This window comes from Ranitomeya variabilis, chromosome 4 (assembly GCF_051348905.1).
Source record: "Ranitomeya variabilis isolate aRanVar5 chromosome 4, aRanVar5.hap1, whole genome shotgun sequence".
Taxonomy (NCBI): domain Eukaryota; kingdom Metazoa; phylum Chordata; class Amphibia; order Anura; family Dendrobatidae; genus Ranitomeya; species Ranitomeya variabilis.
The window spans coordinates 377,034,750-377,051,399 of record NC_135235.1 but is presented as its reverse complement, the minus strand read 5'-3'; the positions used below and the strand labels follow the sequence as shown (position 1 = coordinate 377,051,399).

Sequence of the window (16,650 nt, the reverse complement as noted above, 5' to 3'; positions counted from 1 at the left end):
AAGCACATGGCTTCATCACAGAGCCATCAGAACTTCTTTGAGACAAAACAGCCCCTGCTCCAATCTCAGAAGCATCAACCTCGACCTGAAAAGGGAGCGAAACATCTGGCTGACACAACACAGGGGCCGAAGAGAAACGACGTTTCAACTCCTGAAAAGCCTCAACGGCCGCAGAGGACCAATTCACCACATCTGCACCTTTCTTGGACAAATCAGTCAACGGTTTAACAACACTAGAAAAATTAGCGATGAAGCGATGGTAAAAATTAGCAAAGCCCAGGAATTTCTGAAGGCTCTTCACAGATGTAGGCTGAGTCCAATTATAAATGGCCTGAACTTTAACAGGATCTATCTCGATAGTAGAAGGGGAAAAAATGAAGCCCAAAAAGGAAACCTTCTGAACTCCGAAGAGACATTTAGACCCCTTCACAAACAAGGAATTAGCACGAAGGACCTGGAACACCATTCTGACCTGCTTCACAATCATCCGAAAAGACCAAAATATCATCCAAATATACAATCATGAATCTATCCAGATACTTTCGGAAGATGTCATGCATAAAGGACTGAAACACAGATGGAGCATTAGAAAGCCTGAATGGCATCACCAGGTACTCAAAATGGCCCTCGGGCGTATTAAATGCTGTTTTCCATTCATCGCCCTGTTTAATACGCACAAGATTATACGCCCCTCGAAGATCTATCTTGGTGAACCAACTAGCCCCCTTAATCCGAGCAAACAAATCAGACAGCAGAGGCAAAGGGTACTGAAATTTGACCGTGATTTTATTGAGAAGGCGGTAATCTATACAAGGTCTAAGAGAACCATCCTTCTTGGCCACAAAAAAGAACCCTGCTCCCAACGGTGACGACGACGGGCGAATATGCCCTTTCTCCAAGGACTCCTTTATATAACTCCGCATAGCGGCGTGTTCTGGCACAGATAAATTGAAAAGTCGGCCCTTAGGAAACTTACTACCAGGAATCAAATTAATAGCACAATCACAATCCCTATGAGGAGGTAGGACACTGGATTTGGGTTCATCAAATACATCTCGGTAATCCGACAAAAACTCAGGGACTTCAGAAGGAGTGGAAGAAGAAATTGATAACAATGGAACATCACCATGTACCCCTTGACAACCCCAACTGGACACAGACATTGATTTCCAATCCAATACTGGATTATAGACCTGTAGCCATGGCAAACCCAACACGACCACATCATGCAAATTATGAAACACCAAAAAGCGAATATCTTCCTGATGTGCAGGAGCCATGCACATGGTCAACTGAGTCCAGTACTGAGGCTTATTCTTGGCCAAAGGCGTAGCATCAATTCCCCTTAATGGAATAGGATACTGCAAAGGCTCCAAGGAAAAACCACAGCGCCTGGCAAACTCCAAGTCCATCAAATTCAGGGCAGCGCCTGAATCCACAAATGCCATAACAGAGTAGGTCGAAAAAGAGCAAAGCAGAGTAACGGATAAAAGAAATTTAGGCTGTACAGTACCAATGGTGACAGACCTAGCGAACCGCTTAGTGCGCTTAGGACAATCAGAGATAGCATGAGTGGAGTCACCACAGTAAAAACACAGCCCTTTCTGACGTCTGTGTTCTTGTCATTCAGCTCTGGTCAAAGTCCTATCACATTGCATAGGCTCAGGCCTCTGCTCAGAGGATACCGCCAAATGGTGCACAACTTTGCGCTCACGCAAGCGCCGATCGATCTGAATGGCCAAGGACATTGATTCATTCAGACCAGCAGGCGTGGGGAACCCCACCATAACATCCTTAAGGGCTTCAGAAAGACCCTTTCTGAAAATTGCTGCCAGGGCACACTCATTCCATTGAGTAAGCACAGACCACTTTCTAAACTTCTGGCAATATACCTCCGCTTCATCCTGACCCTGACACAAACCAGCAAGATTTTCTCTGCCTGATCCACAGAATTAGGTTCGTCATAAAGAAATCCAAGAGCCAGAAAAAACGCATCTACATTAAGCAATGCAGGATCTCCTGGCGCAAGGGAGAATGCCCAGTCTTGAGGGTCGCCACGTAACAAAGAAATAATGATTTTTACTTGCTGAATGGGGTCACCAGAGGAGCGGGGTTTCAAAGCAAGAAACAGTCTACAATTATTTTTGAAATTCAGAAACTTAGATCTATCCCCAGAAAACAAATCAGGAATTGGAATTCTAGGCTCTAACATCGGATTCTGAACTACATAATCTTGAATGCTTTGCACCCTTGCAGCGAGTTGATCCACACAAGAGGACAGACCCTGAATGTCCATATCTACACCTGAGTCCTGAACCACCCAGAGGTTAAGGGGAAAAGAAAGACAAAACACACTGCAGAGAAAAAAAAATGGTCTCAGAACTTCTCTTATCCCTCTATTGAGATGCATTAACACTTTGTGGGCCAGCTGTACTGTTATGGACCTGGTGGTTAGGAGCACCCGGAATGACCTGATGGTTAAACTATAAGACAGGACAAGCTCTGGGAAGTGGGAGCTCTGCTGACCGCAAACCCTAATCCTATCACACACACTAGAAATAGCCGTGGAGCGTACCTAACTCTGCCTAGACGCCTCTTCACAGCCTAAGAGCTAACTACCCCTAAAGATAGGAAATAAAGCCTTACCTTGCCTCAGAGAAATTCCCCAAAGGAAAAGGCAGCCCCCCACAAATATTGACTGTGGGTTAAGAGGAAAGTCACAAACACAGGAATGAAACAGGTTTCAGCAAAGGAGGCCAGTCTTCACTAAATAGACAGAAGATAGAAAAGGGATCTTTGCGGTCAGCACAAAAAACTACAAAAAACCATGCAGAGTGTGCAAAAAGACCCCCGCACCGACTCACGGTGCGGAGGTGCCACTCTGCACCCCCAGAGCTTCCAGCTAGCAAGGCAATATCATGATAGCAAGGTGGACTAGAACTTAGCAAGTACTAAGAAATATATTCAGTACACAATGAACAACAAATGAACTAGCAGGGACTTAGCTTCTGCTGGAGTAGACAGGTCATCAGAAAGATCCAAGAGAGATCTGAACCAATACTGAGACATTGACAGCTGGCATCAAGTAACGATCTGAGAGGAGTTAAATAGAGAAGCCAGCCTAGCCATAAATGAGGGCAGCTGAGGAAGTAACTTCAAGAACCAGCAGCTCCACTTACAGCCACCAGAGGGAGTCCACGGACAGAACTCACAGAAGTACCATTCATGACCACAGGAGGGAGTTCGAGAATGGAATTCACAACAGGGGAGTTTGTGAAATCGTCCACTGAGCAAAGCCGGGAGAAGACCAAGTCAAGGGAGTTTCTATCTTCATGTGTTGGAGAGTTAGTATGCTGCAAGAGGCCGAAAGAGGAGGTTAAAGATAAAAGGTGAGAAGCAGATGGGGAGAGGGGAGAAGCAATGGGGATGTTTAAATCACCCATGATAAGGGTGGGGGTGTCACAGGAGAGAAAGTGTGGAAGCCAGGTGGCAAGGTGATCCAGGAACTGATGAGAGGGGCCGGGAGGACGATACACCACCACCACTCGCATGGAGAAGGGGACGTAGAGTCTGACAGCATGGACCTCAAAGGAAGGGAATACAAGTGAGGGTACTTGGGGGATAATTTGGAAGGTACATTTGGGTGAAAGGAGCAGACCAACGCCTCCACCTGCTCTTTTGTCTGATCTTGGGGTATTTGTCCACCATATGAAAGAGCAGCAGCAGCGGTGGTGTCTGACTGCGGGATACAGGTTTCAGTAAGAGCCAGGAGATTAAGAGAGTTAGAAAGGAAGAAGTCATGAATGAAGGAGAGTTTATTACACACAGAGCGAGAATTCCAAAGGGCACAACTGAAAGAGACAGAAGGCATGCATGGAATATTAATAAGGTTAGAGGGGTTTCTGAGTGTAGCAGTTGGGAGGTTTGACTGGCTATAACATGGGGGGCCGGGGTTGGGAGAGATGTCTCCAGCAACAAGGAGGAGGATAGAAAGAGTGAGAAGATGGTTAAGTGATTTGTGAGAGTGTCTCTTGTGTTGGATGGTGGGACTGAATGGATCTGCGCTGTTAAGCAATGTGAACAGAGCATGAGTGCTATACATAGGAGAGGACAGGACAGAGGGGCCAATATCGATGGAGTGTAAAGAGTTTATGCAAGGGCGGTGAATGTGAGTGAATGCAGCAGCCAGGATATAGATTATACAAATACATATGGTGAGTATTTGTTCTGTTTCAAATGAATAGATTTAGTTTTTCTTACCTGTCTCCTGCCCTGTCTAACTGCCTTGTTATAACTGCCGAGTACTTAGAAAAAGTACTTTTAATAAATGTACACGAATAATAGTGCACAAATGCATCCTTAAAGTATGTCTACATTTATAGAAGGCTAGCTCTTAGATCTCACTTTTTTTTCCCTCTCGTTACCAATCAATCTAACTCAGTTGAGACAGCAGGACACAATAAATGTAGTGATCAGATAAACAAATGTCGAGGTCTACATGGATCATAAACCGCTTTGAAACAGTTATGTGATCTCTCTGCATAAGGACAAGCAGAAGTGAGTTAAATATCTATAAACACAACAATTGTATAATAAGATGGCTAACATATATAGATATATGCAGGATTCAATGCCGAAGATAGAATGACTCAGATACCATTCAGGCTGCTTGCTGTCAGGGAGTGGAGCAATAGACATGCAGGATATTTCAGTTCAGAGAATGAATGATAAGTTTACCATTCAGGCTGCTTGCTGTCAGGGAGTGGAGCAATAGACATGCAGGATATTTCAATTCAGAGAAGGAATGATAAGTATTGGCAGTGTTGTATTTCCATGACAGGCCTCATATATCTGCGTGCTCCAAGTTTGGGCATGTTAGGCCGGCTTTACACTGTTTTGGTGTCTGTTACTCCACTTATATACAGCACTATTTTGCATTTTAAAAAATTCTACAAGCCCCCCCCCCAAAAAAAAAAAAAAAATTAAGGCAGTCTGTTATGTCAGACTGAGGCCTGTTGTATCTGTGGTGGAAAAATCATAGCTTGACAGGCATAAGCTTCATGGCTCTGTCTGCTAACCTTGTTCTTTTTTTTTTTTTTAAATGATACCAAACCCTAAAAAAAGTTAATACAGTCTGTTATGTCAGGATGAGTTCTGTTGTATCTCGTTTAGAAAAATCGTATTTCAGCAGGCATATGTAGCATAGTTCTGTGTGCTAGCCTTGTGCCACTCTTTTTTGGGGGGGTTTAAATTCACCAAAAAGCCCCCCAAAATTTAATACAGTCTGTTATATCAGGCTGAGGCCTGGTGTTTGTGTTTGAAAAATCGTAGCTTTGCAGGCATAATGATCAGATATCATTTAGCTACAAATAAATACATTTGTGTTGAGCTTTTAAAATAGTGCAGTAGTCCATTTAAAATGGGGAAGTAGACGTGATGGTGCATGCAGAGGTCGAGGCCGTGGCCAAGGTGAAAGTGGGCCACAACAAAGACCCATATCTTCTTGCTCGACATTCCTGTTCCAGTTTCTAGGGGACTGCAGCACATCACTATTGAAGCCACAGCAGTGTGAAATGGTTGTTGGTTGGATAGCGGATAATGCTTCCAGTCACTTAGCCACCACCATGTCTTCCACATGGTCAAGTCTGAGTAGCCGCGAGAGTGGCCCGGATATTCCCTCACCCTGATCCTCCTTCCTCCCACCATGCCGATTGCCCTGAGACAAATGATCCCACACTTGGACACTCTGAAGAGATGTTCAGTTTTTCATTTCAAGATTCCGGACTCTCGGCAGGTCAACTTGAAGTGGGGACAGATGAGATCGCATGTAGAGCTGCCCAAAGCTTTGACCAGCCCCGGTCACATGAAGGCGATGGTGGGAAAGTGTCACAAGAGGTGGACGATGATGAGACACAATTGCCAGAAAGTCAGGAAGAGGAGTAGGGTGGGGATGTGGAAGATGAGGTGGTGGATGACATAGAGACTGACCCAACCTGGCAGGAGGACATGCATAGCAAGGACAGCAGCACACATGAGTAAGGAGGCATACTCCCCAACAGGCAGGAAGAAGCAGTGTGGTGGCCACAGACAGAAGGCGTGCATCCATTCCTCGTAATACCAACATGAGTGAAGTTGCCATTCCAACTGTTAGATCTTCCAGAGTCTGGTTATTTTTTAAAGACTCTGCTTATCACCCCAAACAGGCCATTTGCAGCACCTGCCATGCCCACATCAGCAGGGGTAGCAAAGCAACCAGCCTGACCACCACCAACATGATCAGGCACATGGCAGCAAAGCACCCGACTTTGTGGGCCGAACCCCAGGCTCTATGAATACTGTCTGCAGGTGACACCAATGCTTCTTCCACTGTTTTGCGCAAAATCCAATCCCCAGTCCACCGTGCACATGAAGATGCCTCTAGCCCTGCAACGCCCCACAGGCCACAATCCTAAATTCTAATATTTCTCTTCTGCTTGCACCAGAAATGCTGCCTTTTAGGCTATTTGAGACGGAAGCTTTCCGCAACCTTATGGCGGCGGCCGTCCCAAGGTACTCGGTCCCCAGTCGCCACTATTTCTCCCAGTGTGCCGTACCGTGCCCTCACCAATGCTGTTACAAGGAAAGTCCACCTAACCATGGACACGTGGCAAGTGCTTGTGGGCAGGGACAGCACATCTCACTGACGGCACACTGGGTTAACATAGTTGAAGCCGGGACCCAGTCAGACCTTGGGATGGAACACATCCTCCCCACGCCGAGGATTGCTGGCCCTACGTTAATCATGGTTGCCCCCACAGTCTACAGCTCCTGCACCTCCTCCTTTTCATCCTCCATCTCTGAAATCAACACATCAGTCAGAAGCTGGAAGCACTGCAGCACTGCCTCACCCAAGCGGCAACAGGCTGTGCTGAAGTTAATCTGCATAGGTGACAAACCGCACAATGCAGAAGAGTTGTGGACAGTGCTGAAAGAGCAGTCAGATATTTCGATGACACCACTGAACCTCCAGCCAGGCATGGTCATATGTGACAATGGCCGTAACTTGGTGGCGGGCTCTGAGGCAAGGTGAGCTCACACACGTACCTTGCTTGGCCCATTTGCTTAACCTCATGGTTCAACGTTTTCTGAAAAGCTACCCAGAGCTGCCTGATCTGCCAGTGAAAGTACACCATCTGTCTGCCCATTTTAGAAAGTCAGCGACAGCTTCAGCAGCCCTTGCCATGCTTCAGCAGCGTTTGCAGTTTCCAGCTCACTGACTGGTGTGTGATTTCCCAGAGAGCTGGAACTCTACGCTGCATATGTTGAAAAGGATTTGTGAGCAGAAGAGGGCAGTTGATGATTACCAACATCAACAAGGCCATTGATATTCAGTTCAGACTCCACACATAAGAACTCAGGAGTGGACATGGATGTCTGACATATGTACCATCTTCCAAAACTTTGAGAACTGCAGCAAGATGATGAGCGGCGATGACGCCATAATTGGCATCACCATCCCGCTTCTCAGCATTCTGAAAACCTCTCTTCTCACAATTAAAGATGATGCATTGCAGGCAGAGCATGAGGACATGAAGGAAGGAACCATACAGGGGATTAAACTCAGCCCAGCCTCTTGTCTTATCAACGTGGATTGGTAGGCAATGAGGAGGAGGAAGAAGAACAGGAGCTACTTTCATGCGTTATAGATGGTACTACAAGCACAGCTGTCATACCGTCTGTTCAGCGGGGATGGCCTGAGGACAGGGAGGAGGAGGCTGAGGATGACTAGGAGAAGGACAGCTTGGTCAGCCGTCCTGATAGTGAGGACACAAAAATTTTGGGTGACACTCATTACTGGTTGGTTACACTTCTAGACCCATGCTACAAGGTGAACTTTCAATCTCTTTTGCGAGAGGTGTACTAAAATGTTGCAGTTCCAGAGAACCCTTGTAGCGGAATTACTTAGAAAATTTCCATGTGAGAACGCTGGCAGCAGACGTCAGCATTTGTTGTACAACCAAGGAGTCCAAGCAAGAGAGACAGAAGTACAATCCAGCTCAGCAAGGGAACAATGGCAAAGTTTTGGGACAGTTTTCTCATACCCTCCCATCGTGACGGCACAGAGGAAAGGGGTGCTTCACAAGAATTACAATGTTTGGGAAGATGGTGAGGGAGTACCTTTCAGATCGTACAAACATCCTCCGTGATTCCTCTGTGCCTTTTAATTATTGGGTATCCAAACTGGACACGTGGCATGAACTGGCTCTCTACTCCTTGGAGGTCCTGGCCTGGCCTGCTGCTAGTGTTCTGTCAGAGCGTGTTTTTAGTGCCGCAGGTGGAATTATAACAGATAAGCTCATCTGCCTGTCAACTGAAAATGCTGACAGGCTGACTCTTATAAAAATGAACAAGGGCTGGATTGGGAAAGACTTCTGTACACCACCAAGTGAAAACAACGAAACATAACCTCAAATACATTCTGTGTTTTGGGGAGGTGTATTCTCATGCACCTCTTCACAACCACACATGGGTATACACTTCCAGATTTGGTCTGTTTGTTCTTATCCTCCTCCTTATCCATCCTCATCAACCAGAACCACTAGATGACCAGGGTGAACGTGCTCTGTACTGTTATAGGCCGGTGAATTTTGGGCAGAGGGGCTGTGATGGCACTATTTTATTTATTAAAATAAGGACCCCCCATTGGGGAATTGTTTGCCAGCTCATGCCCTCCATTACAAGGCTCAGAGACCCACACCCCTACATTGGGCCTAATTCTTAACTCGGTTTCCTGCAATGTCTCTTCCTTATTTCAGACTACATGACCTGGGTGAACGTGTTCTGTAGTGATGTAGGCCGGTGAATGTTGGGCAAGAGGGGCTGTGATGGCAATAGTATATTTTTAAAAAAGGTACCCCCCATTGGTGAAACCACATCCTTGTTGGCAAAGACTTCATATCTTTTGTGTACCTTAAAGAGCTCCCTTGAATAGCTCCTTTTTGTGTTGCCTGGTTGCTCACATTGGACACAATACTTCATATAAATTTGATAAAGCAATGCTGTTAGTTTGGCTCAGTAGTTCATTACAAATATTTCTTTGTCCACTAGATTAGTTTCTCTCCTTGAAAGCCATAACTTTGGCTGCATCAAATGTACAAATGGCGAATATACAAATGGAATCCAGATTAAAATATTGTATACCGAATGCATTCAATTACATAGCTGCATTTCTTGTAAAACATTTACAGATGTGACAGACAATGCTCATAGTGACACAATCTTGAGAAATGTTTGTTTATTCACTTCAAAAACAGTTCTAAGCCTCTATAGGTTTGCTGTTTGTCATTGTAAACTATTAAGGTTTACTGAAACTCTGCCTGTGGTGGTTTGATCTAAATCCTTGTGGCTTTTATATTCTAGGGGTTCTCTGTCTTGGTGTTGCTTCTCTGATATTCCAGGCAGATGATGTTTAAAAGCCTCTTGTTGATGTAAGTATACTGTATGTAGTTAATCTTTATATATACGTAATCATTATATGTATTTAATCCTAATATGTACTTATTAACTTTTGTATGTTAAGCACATATACAAAAGTGTACGCACTCATACTATTCAATCATACTATTCCTTGAATTTTGTACTTTGCAATAAAACTGAGTTGTATTGCAAGTATTAGCCTTCTTTTAAGCTGTATCTGAACCTTAGTGTTAAAAACATGGTAAATAAAATTGCCAAATTCTCCTGTAAATAATTCTGCAAAGAGGGAACCATCATACAAGTGGATTTTCATGGGCCCATCCAGTATGTGGGCTCCAAGGCGTAATGGGGTGCATATGACTATGCAGCAGGGCTGACTTTGCTGCAAATGTGTAAAACAAAGGAGTATGGGAGTACAAAATGAATATTGCGAAGTGGATTTTCATGGGCCCATCCAGTATGTGAGTTCAAAGGCATAATGGCGTGCATATGACTATGCAGCAGGGCTGAATTTGCTGCAAATGTGTAAAACAAAGGAGTATGGGAGTACAAAATGAATATTGCGAAATGGATTTGCATGGGCCCATCCAGTATGGGGTGCATATGACTATGCAGCAGGGCAGGCCTTGCTGCCAATGTGTAAAACAAAGGAGTACAGGAGTGCAATATGCATATTGTGAAGTGGATTTTCATGGGCACATCCAGTATGTGGGTTCCAAGGCATAATGGGGTGCATATGACTATACAACAGGGCTGGCCTTCCTGCCAATGTGTAAAACAAAGGAGTATGGGCGTACAAAATGCATATTGTGAAGTGGATTTCAATCCCTTCCCGATATTTAACGCAGCGTATGTGTCATGAAAACCTGTGCTAATCCGACCTGTGACGCAGCATATGCGTCATGGTCGGATCGCGCTCCTGCAGGTCGGGTGAAAGGGTTAACTGTAATTTCACCCAACCTGCAGGGACAGGGGGAGTGGTACTTAAGCCCAGGGGGGTGGCTTCGCCCCCCCCCATGGCTACGATCGCTCTGATTGGCTGTTGAAAGTGACATTTCACTTTCAATCAGAGCAATCGTAATATTTCACCAATGAAAATTTGTGAAATATTCCAATCCAGCCATGGACGATGCTGCAATATCATCGGCCATGGCTGGAGACCGCGATCTGCCACGCCACCGATCCACTGCCCCCGTCCTCTGTCCTTTCCTCTGCTGTCCTCCGTCCTCCTTTCCGCTCCCCCCGCAGTCCGATCTCACCCCCTGTAGTCTGATCCCACCCTCGCATACTTACCGAGCTCTATCACAGCGATCAAAATAAAAAAATAATAACCCCCTTTATCACCCCCATAGGTAGGGAACATAATAAAATAAAGAAAATATCTTTACTTTAATTTTTCCATACTATTTTTTGAAATTAGAGTTTGGGTTGGAATTAAAGTTAGGGTTGGAAATAGGGTTAAGATTAGGGTTAGGGGTGTGTTGGGGTTAGGGTTAGGCTTGTGGTTAGGGTTATGGTTAGGGTTGGGATTAAGGTTAGGGGTGTGTTGGGGTTAGAGTTGTCGTTAGGGTTAGGGTTGGGATTAGGGTAAGGGGTGTGTTGGGGTTAGGGTTGTGGTTAGAGTTGGGATTAGGGTTAATGGTGTGTTGGGGTTAGGGTTGTGGTTAGGGGTGTGTTGGGGTAAGGGTTGTGATTAGGGTTATGGCTAGAGTTGGGATTAGGGTAGGGGTGTGTTGGGGTTAGTTTTGGAGTTAGAATTGAGGGGTTTCCACTGTTTAGTCACATCAGTGGTCTCCAAACGCGACATGATGCCACCATTGATTCCAGCCAATTTTGCCTTCAAAAAGTCAAATGGTGCTCCCTCCCTTCCGAGCCCCGACGTGCGCCCAAACAGTGGTTTACCCAATCATATGGGATATCAGCATACTCAGGACAAACTGGACAACAACTTTTGGGGTCACATTTCTCCTGTTACTCTTGTAAAAATAAAAAATAGCGGGCTAAAAAATAATTTTTGAGAAAAGAAATTTTTTTATTTTCATGGCTCTGCGTTATAAACGTCTGTGAAGCACATGGGGGTTCAAAGTGCTCACCGCACATCTAGATTAGTTCCTTGGGAGGTCTATTTTCCAAAATGGGGTCACTTGTGTGGGAGCTCCAATGTTTAGGCACACAGGGGCTCTCCAAACGCGACATGGTGTCCGCTAACGATTGGAGCTAATTTTTCATTCAGAAAGTCAAATGGCGCTCTCTTCCTTCCGAGCCCTGCCGTGCGCCCAATCAGTGATTTCTGACCACATATGAGTAGAGTTGAGCGACTTTTACTTTTTTGGGATCGAGTCGGGTTTCGCGAAAACCCGACTTTATGAAAAGTCGGGTCGGGTGAAATCAGCCGATTATTGCGAAAAGTCGGGGGCTGACTGAAACACGAAACCCAATGCAAGTCAATGGGAAATCAAAGTCGGCAGTGAGTGGAGGACAGGAAAACACCTACAGTGCCCATTTTAATGCCAAAAACATCAATTCTTATTACTGAAGCTTGTCAATCTTAATTTACTTTATAATAATAGTTAGGCATTGAAAACTGGGGGTCATTTGGCTAAAGTTGTGGGGGGTAGGGCTGGCTCAAGATTTTCATGGGCCCAGGAAACGCGGAATACATCACGGCGGTGGAGCAGGGAGAGGTAAGTATTTCAACTTTGCAAGTGCTGTGATCCTGAGCAAGCAGGGGGGGGCCCACTCGTTGGCATTGGAACTGGCACAGGGCCCCTCATAGTACGGCGGTGTGTTTGACGGCGGGTGGCGCCTCCCACCGGCAGAGACACTTTTGAGTACTATGAGGGGCCCTGTGCCAGTGACGTGACCAACGAGTATGCCCCCCCACCTGATGAAGGAAACTGCACTTTCATCTGCACCTTCCTCTTTGTCCCCGTGTAAAGTGGTATAGTATGCGGGAAGGGGAACCTGACTTTCAGCAGGGTCAGATTCTGGCTGTGTAGAGTACAAGGGGAATGTAGTGGTCTGGGTCAATGTACCAGCAGACTCATCTAGCAGTGGCTGGGCAATGGGCAGGATAAGGAGGAAACACAGATATAGGCCCAAATGATAAAGTGGGCTAAATGCAGTTCAAAATTGGTAACAGGACTAAAGAGGTGGCATTGCTTTGTTCATTGGAGGACAACTGTAATAAGTGGCAGACACAGTTAGTAGGCCCAAATAATAAAGTGGGCTAAATGCAGTTCAAAAGTGGTAACAGGACTAAACAGGCGGCATTGCTTTGTTCAGTGGAGGACAACTGTAATGAGCGGCAGACACAGTTAGTAGGCCCAAATAATAAAGTGGGCTAAATGCAGTACAAAATTGGTAACAGGACTAAAGAGGCAACATTGCTTTCTTCAGTGGAGGACAACTGTAATGAGCGGCAGACACAGTTAGTAGGTCCAAATAATAAAGTGGGCTAAATGCAGTTCAAAAGTGGTAACAGGACTAAACAGGCGGCATTGCTTTGTTCAGTGGAGGACAACTGTAATGAGCAGCAGACACAGTTAGTAGGCCCAAATAATAAAGTGGGCTAAATGAAGTTCAAAAGTGGTAACAGGACTAAACAGGCGGCATTGCTTTGTTCAGTGGAGGACAACTGTAATGAGCGGCAGACTCAGTTAGTAGGCCCAAATAATAAAGTGGGCTAAATGCAGTTCAAAAGTGGTAACAGGACTAAACAGGCGGCATTGCTTTGTTCAGTGGAGGACAACTGCAATGAGCGGCAGACACAGTTAGTAGGCCCAAATAATAAAGTGGGCTAAATGCAAATTGGTAACAGGACTAAACAGGCGGCATTGCTTTTTTCAGTGGAGGACAACTGTAATGAGCGGCAGACTCAATTAGTAGGCCCAAATAATAAAGTTGGCTAAATGCAGTTCAAAAGTGGTAACAGAACTAAGCAGGCGGCATTGCTTTGCTCAGTGGAGGACAACTGTATTGAGCGGCAGACACAGTTAGTAGGCCCAAATAATAAAGTAGCCTAAATGCAGTTCAAAAGTGGTAACAGGACTAAACAGGCGGCATTGCTTTGCTCAGTGGAGGACTACTGTAATGAGCGGCAGGCACAGTTAGTAGGCCCAAATAATAAAGTGGGCTAAATGCAGTTCAAAAGTGGTAACAGGACTAAACAGGCGGCATTGCTTTCTTTAGTGGAGGACAACTGTAATGAGTGGTAGACACAGTTAGTAGGCCCAAATAATAAAGTGGGCTAAATGCAGTTCAAAAGTGGTAACAGGACTAAACAGGCGGCATTGTTTTGTTCATTGGAGGACAACTGTAATGAGCGGCCGACACAGTTAGTAGGCCCAAATAATAAAGTGGGCTAAATGCAGTTCAAAAGTGGTAACAGGAATAAACAGGTGGCATTGCTTTGTTCAGTGGAGGACAACTGTAATGAGCGACAGACACAGTTAGTAGGCCCAAATAATAAAGTAGCCTAAATGCAGTTCAAAAGTGGTAACAGGACTAAACAGGCGGCATTGCTTTGTTCAGTGGAGGAAAACTGTAATGAGTGGCACACACAGTTAATAGGCCCAAATAAAAAAGTGGGCAAAATGTCAGCCAAAAAATTGATCATAAATAAACAGGTGGCATAGCTAGGTACAGGGGTGGGCTCCTCTGCTGAGTAGCAGACAGTGGTAGTAGGCACAAAGTATTAACTGGTCTAAATGGAGGCCAGGGCCCCTGTATATTTTAACTACCATATATCATTTCAACAAATTTGTATTGGCAATGCCATTGAAGGATTTAACAGCACAGACTACACAGTGGGGGAGAGGTAAGTATTGCAAGTGGTAGAGCACTGTTCGAGCTGGGGGGGAACACTCTCTCATGGGCGGCGGTACTGGCACAGGGCCCCTCATATTATGACGGTGTGTCTGACGTTGGTTGTGCACCACCACCGTCAGAGACACTTCATTGTACTATGAAGGACCCTGTGACAGTGCCGTCGCCCAAGAGTGGGCACACCCACCTGTCCAGGCAAACGGCACTCGCACGGGTGCTTGCGCAAGGTGGTGACCATGGCCCTGTGGGGGGAGTCAGCCCATTTAGGGAGGTATAAAAATGGCCTATGGTGGACATTCAGCAGCTGCAAATGGAGGAATTGGAGAAGTCAGTAAGAGGAGGCCAAAAGCAAGACATTTTTCAGGCAAGCTACGTGTCAGCAGGGAAAGGTGGGGCAAAATAATTTAAAATCCATGATTGGTTCATTTTAATGAACATCATCAACATTTCGGGTAGCCAGACGTGTCCTTTTTTCGGTCAGTATTGAACCAGCAGCACTGAAGACTCTTTCTGATTGCACACTAGCAGCAGGGCAAGCGAGCTCCTGTAATGCATATTCTGCCAATTCAGGCCAGGTGTCTATTTTAGTGCCCAGGAATCAAAGGGGAATGACCTGTGAGGGAGAACATCGATAAGGGAGGAAAAGAAGTTCGTAACCATACTGGACAAATCCTGTCTCCTGTCACTGAATCGATGCAGCTGTACCTGTCGTGTCAGCAGTCGTTGCGAAATCACTCCACACCTGGTCATAAAACCCCTCTGTCCAACGCCACTTTGGATTTGTGCACCTCTAACACCTCTGCCATGTTGCCCACTATGGCTCATGTGAGAACCATCACTGCCTCTGTGTGCTGGGAATGCCTGAACCAAACGGTCTACAAGAGTTGCTTGTTTGGTAGCCAATATTTGCTCAATGTTCTCATGTGGCATGATATTTTTGTAATTTTCCTTTATATCGTGGATCAAGGAGGCAGGCCAACCAGTAATCATCATCGGTCATCATTTTGATAATGCGGGGGTCCCTTTTTAGGCATACTCAGCCATGTGGGCCAATGTTCCAGGTGTCAATTCACTGCTTGTGCTGGGTTGAGGAGCACTTTCTTGCAAATCAACATCACTTGTGTCCCGCAAAAACCCTGTACCTGACCTTGCAACGCCACCAGTTTCTATTGCCCCCTGAGAAGCATCCTCCTCCCACAAATATTCATCCCCCATCATCATCCTCCTCCTCCTCTTCGTCCACCACCTCGTCCAGGAGAGTTGCCTGAGCAGACAATGGCTGACTGTCATCAAGTCTTCCCTCCTCCTCGGCTGCAGACGCCTGCTCCTTAATGTGCGTCAAACTTTGCATCAGCAGACACATTAGTGGGATGCTCATGCTTATGATGGTCATCTGCACTTTCCAGCCATGTGCATTCCTCAAAACACTGAAGGATTGACAGAGGTCTTGTAGCTTCGACCGCTGCACACCAGACAACTCCATGTCTGCCATCCAAGTGCCTGCCCGTGTATGTGTATCCTTCCACAAATGAATTACAGCACGCCTCTGTTCGCACAGCCTCTGAACCATGTGCAGTGTGGAGTTCCACCTTGTTGCAACGTCGATTATTAGGCGGTGCTGGGGAAGATTCAGCGATCGCTAATGGTTCTGCATACGGCTGGAATGTACGGGAGACCGGCGGATGTGCGAGCAAAGTCTTCGCACCTTCAGGAGCAGGGCTGGTAACTCCGGATAATTTTTGAGGAAGCACTGCACCACCAGATTCAAGGTGTAAGCCAGGCAAGGTATGTGTTTAAGTTCTGAAAGGGCTATGGCAGCCATAAAATTCCTTCCGTTATCACTGACTACCTTGCCTGCCTCAAGATGTACACTGCCCAGCCATGACTGAGTTTGTTGCTGCAAGTACTCGGCCAGTACTTCCGTGGTGTGTCTGTTGTCGCCCAAACACTTTATTTGTAACACAGGCTGCTGACGCTTACCACTAGCTGTTCGATAATGGGACACCTCGTGTGCAACACTGGCAGCTGCGGATGGAGTTGTCGTGCGACTGCGCTGTGTGGACGAGCTTTCGCTTAAAGATGAGGAGGAGGAGGAGGGGTGGCGAACGCCTACAGACAACCGTTTCCTAGACCGTGGGCTAGGCAGAACTGTACCACTATGGCTGTCCCCTGTGGATCCGGCATCCACCACATTAACCCAGTGCGCCGTGATGGACACGTAACGTCCCTGGCCATGCCTAATGGTCCATGCATCTGTTGTGATTTGCACCTTTCCACTGACTGATTGCCTCAGTGCATGGACAATGCGGTCTTTGACATGCTGGTGGGGGGCTGGGATGGCTTTTCTCACAAAGAAGTGCCGACTGG

At 46.1% G+C, this 16,650-nt stretch overlaps 1 protein-coding gene and 1 long non-coding RNA gene across 2 annotated transcripts in view; both read left to right on the top strand.

Moving 5' to 3' along the window:
- The window catches only part of LOC143764801 (uncharacterized), a 743,861-nt gene that overhangs the window by 299,678 nt on the left and 427,533 nt on the right, over window positions 1–16,650 (top strand). The gene's annotated exons all lie outside the window — the stretch shown is intronic.
- The window catches only part of LOC143768937 (uncharacterized), a 349,928-nt gene that overhangs the window by 119,598 nt on the left and 213,680 nt on the right, over window positions 1–16,650 (top strand). Inside the window, exon 2 of the long non-coding RNA XR_013214132.1 lies at window positions 9,400–9,467. This is a non-coding gene — a long non-coding RNA (uncharacterized LOC143768937). The remainder of the gene's footprint in view (window positions 1–9,399; window positions 9,468–16,650) is intronic.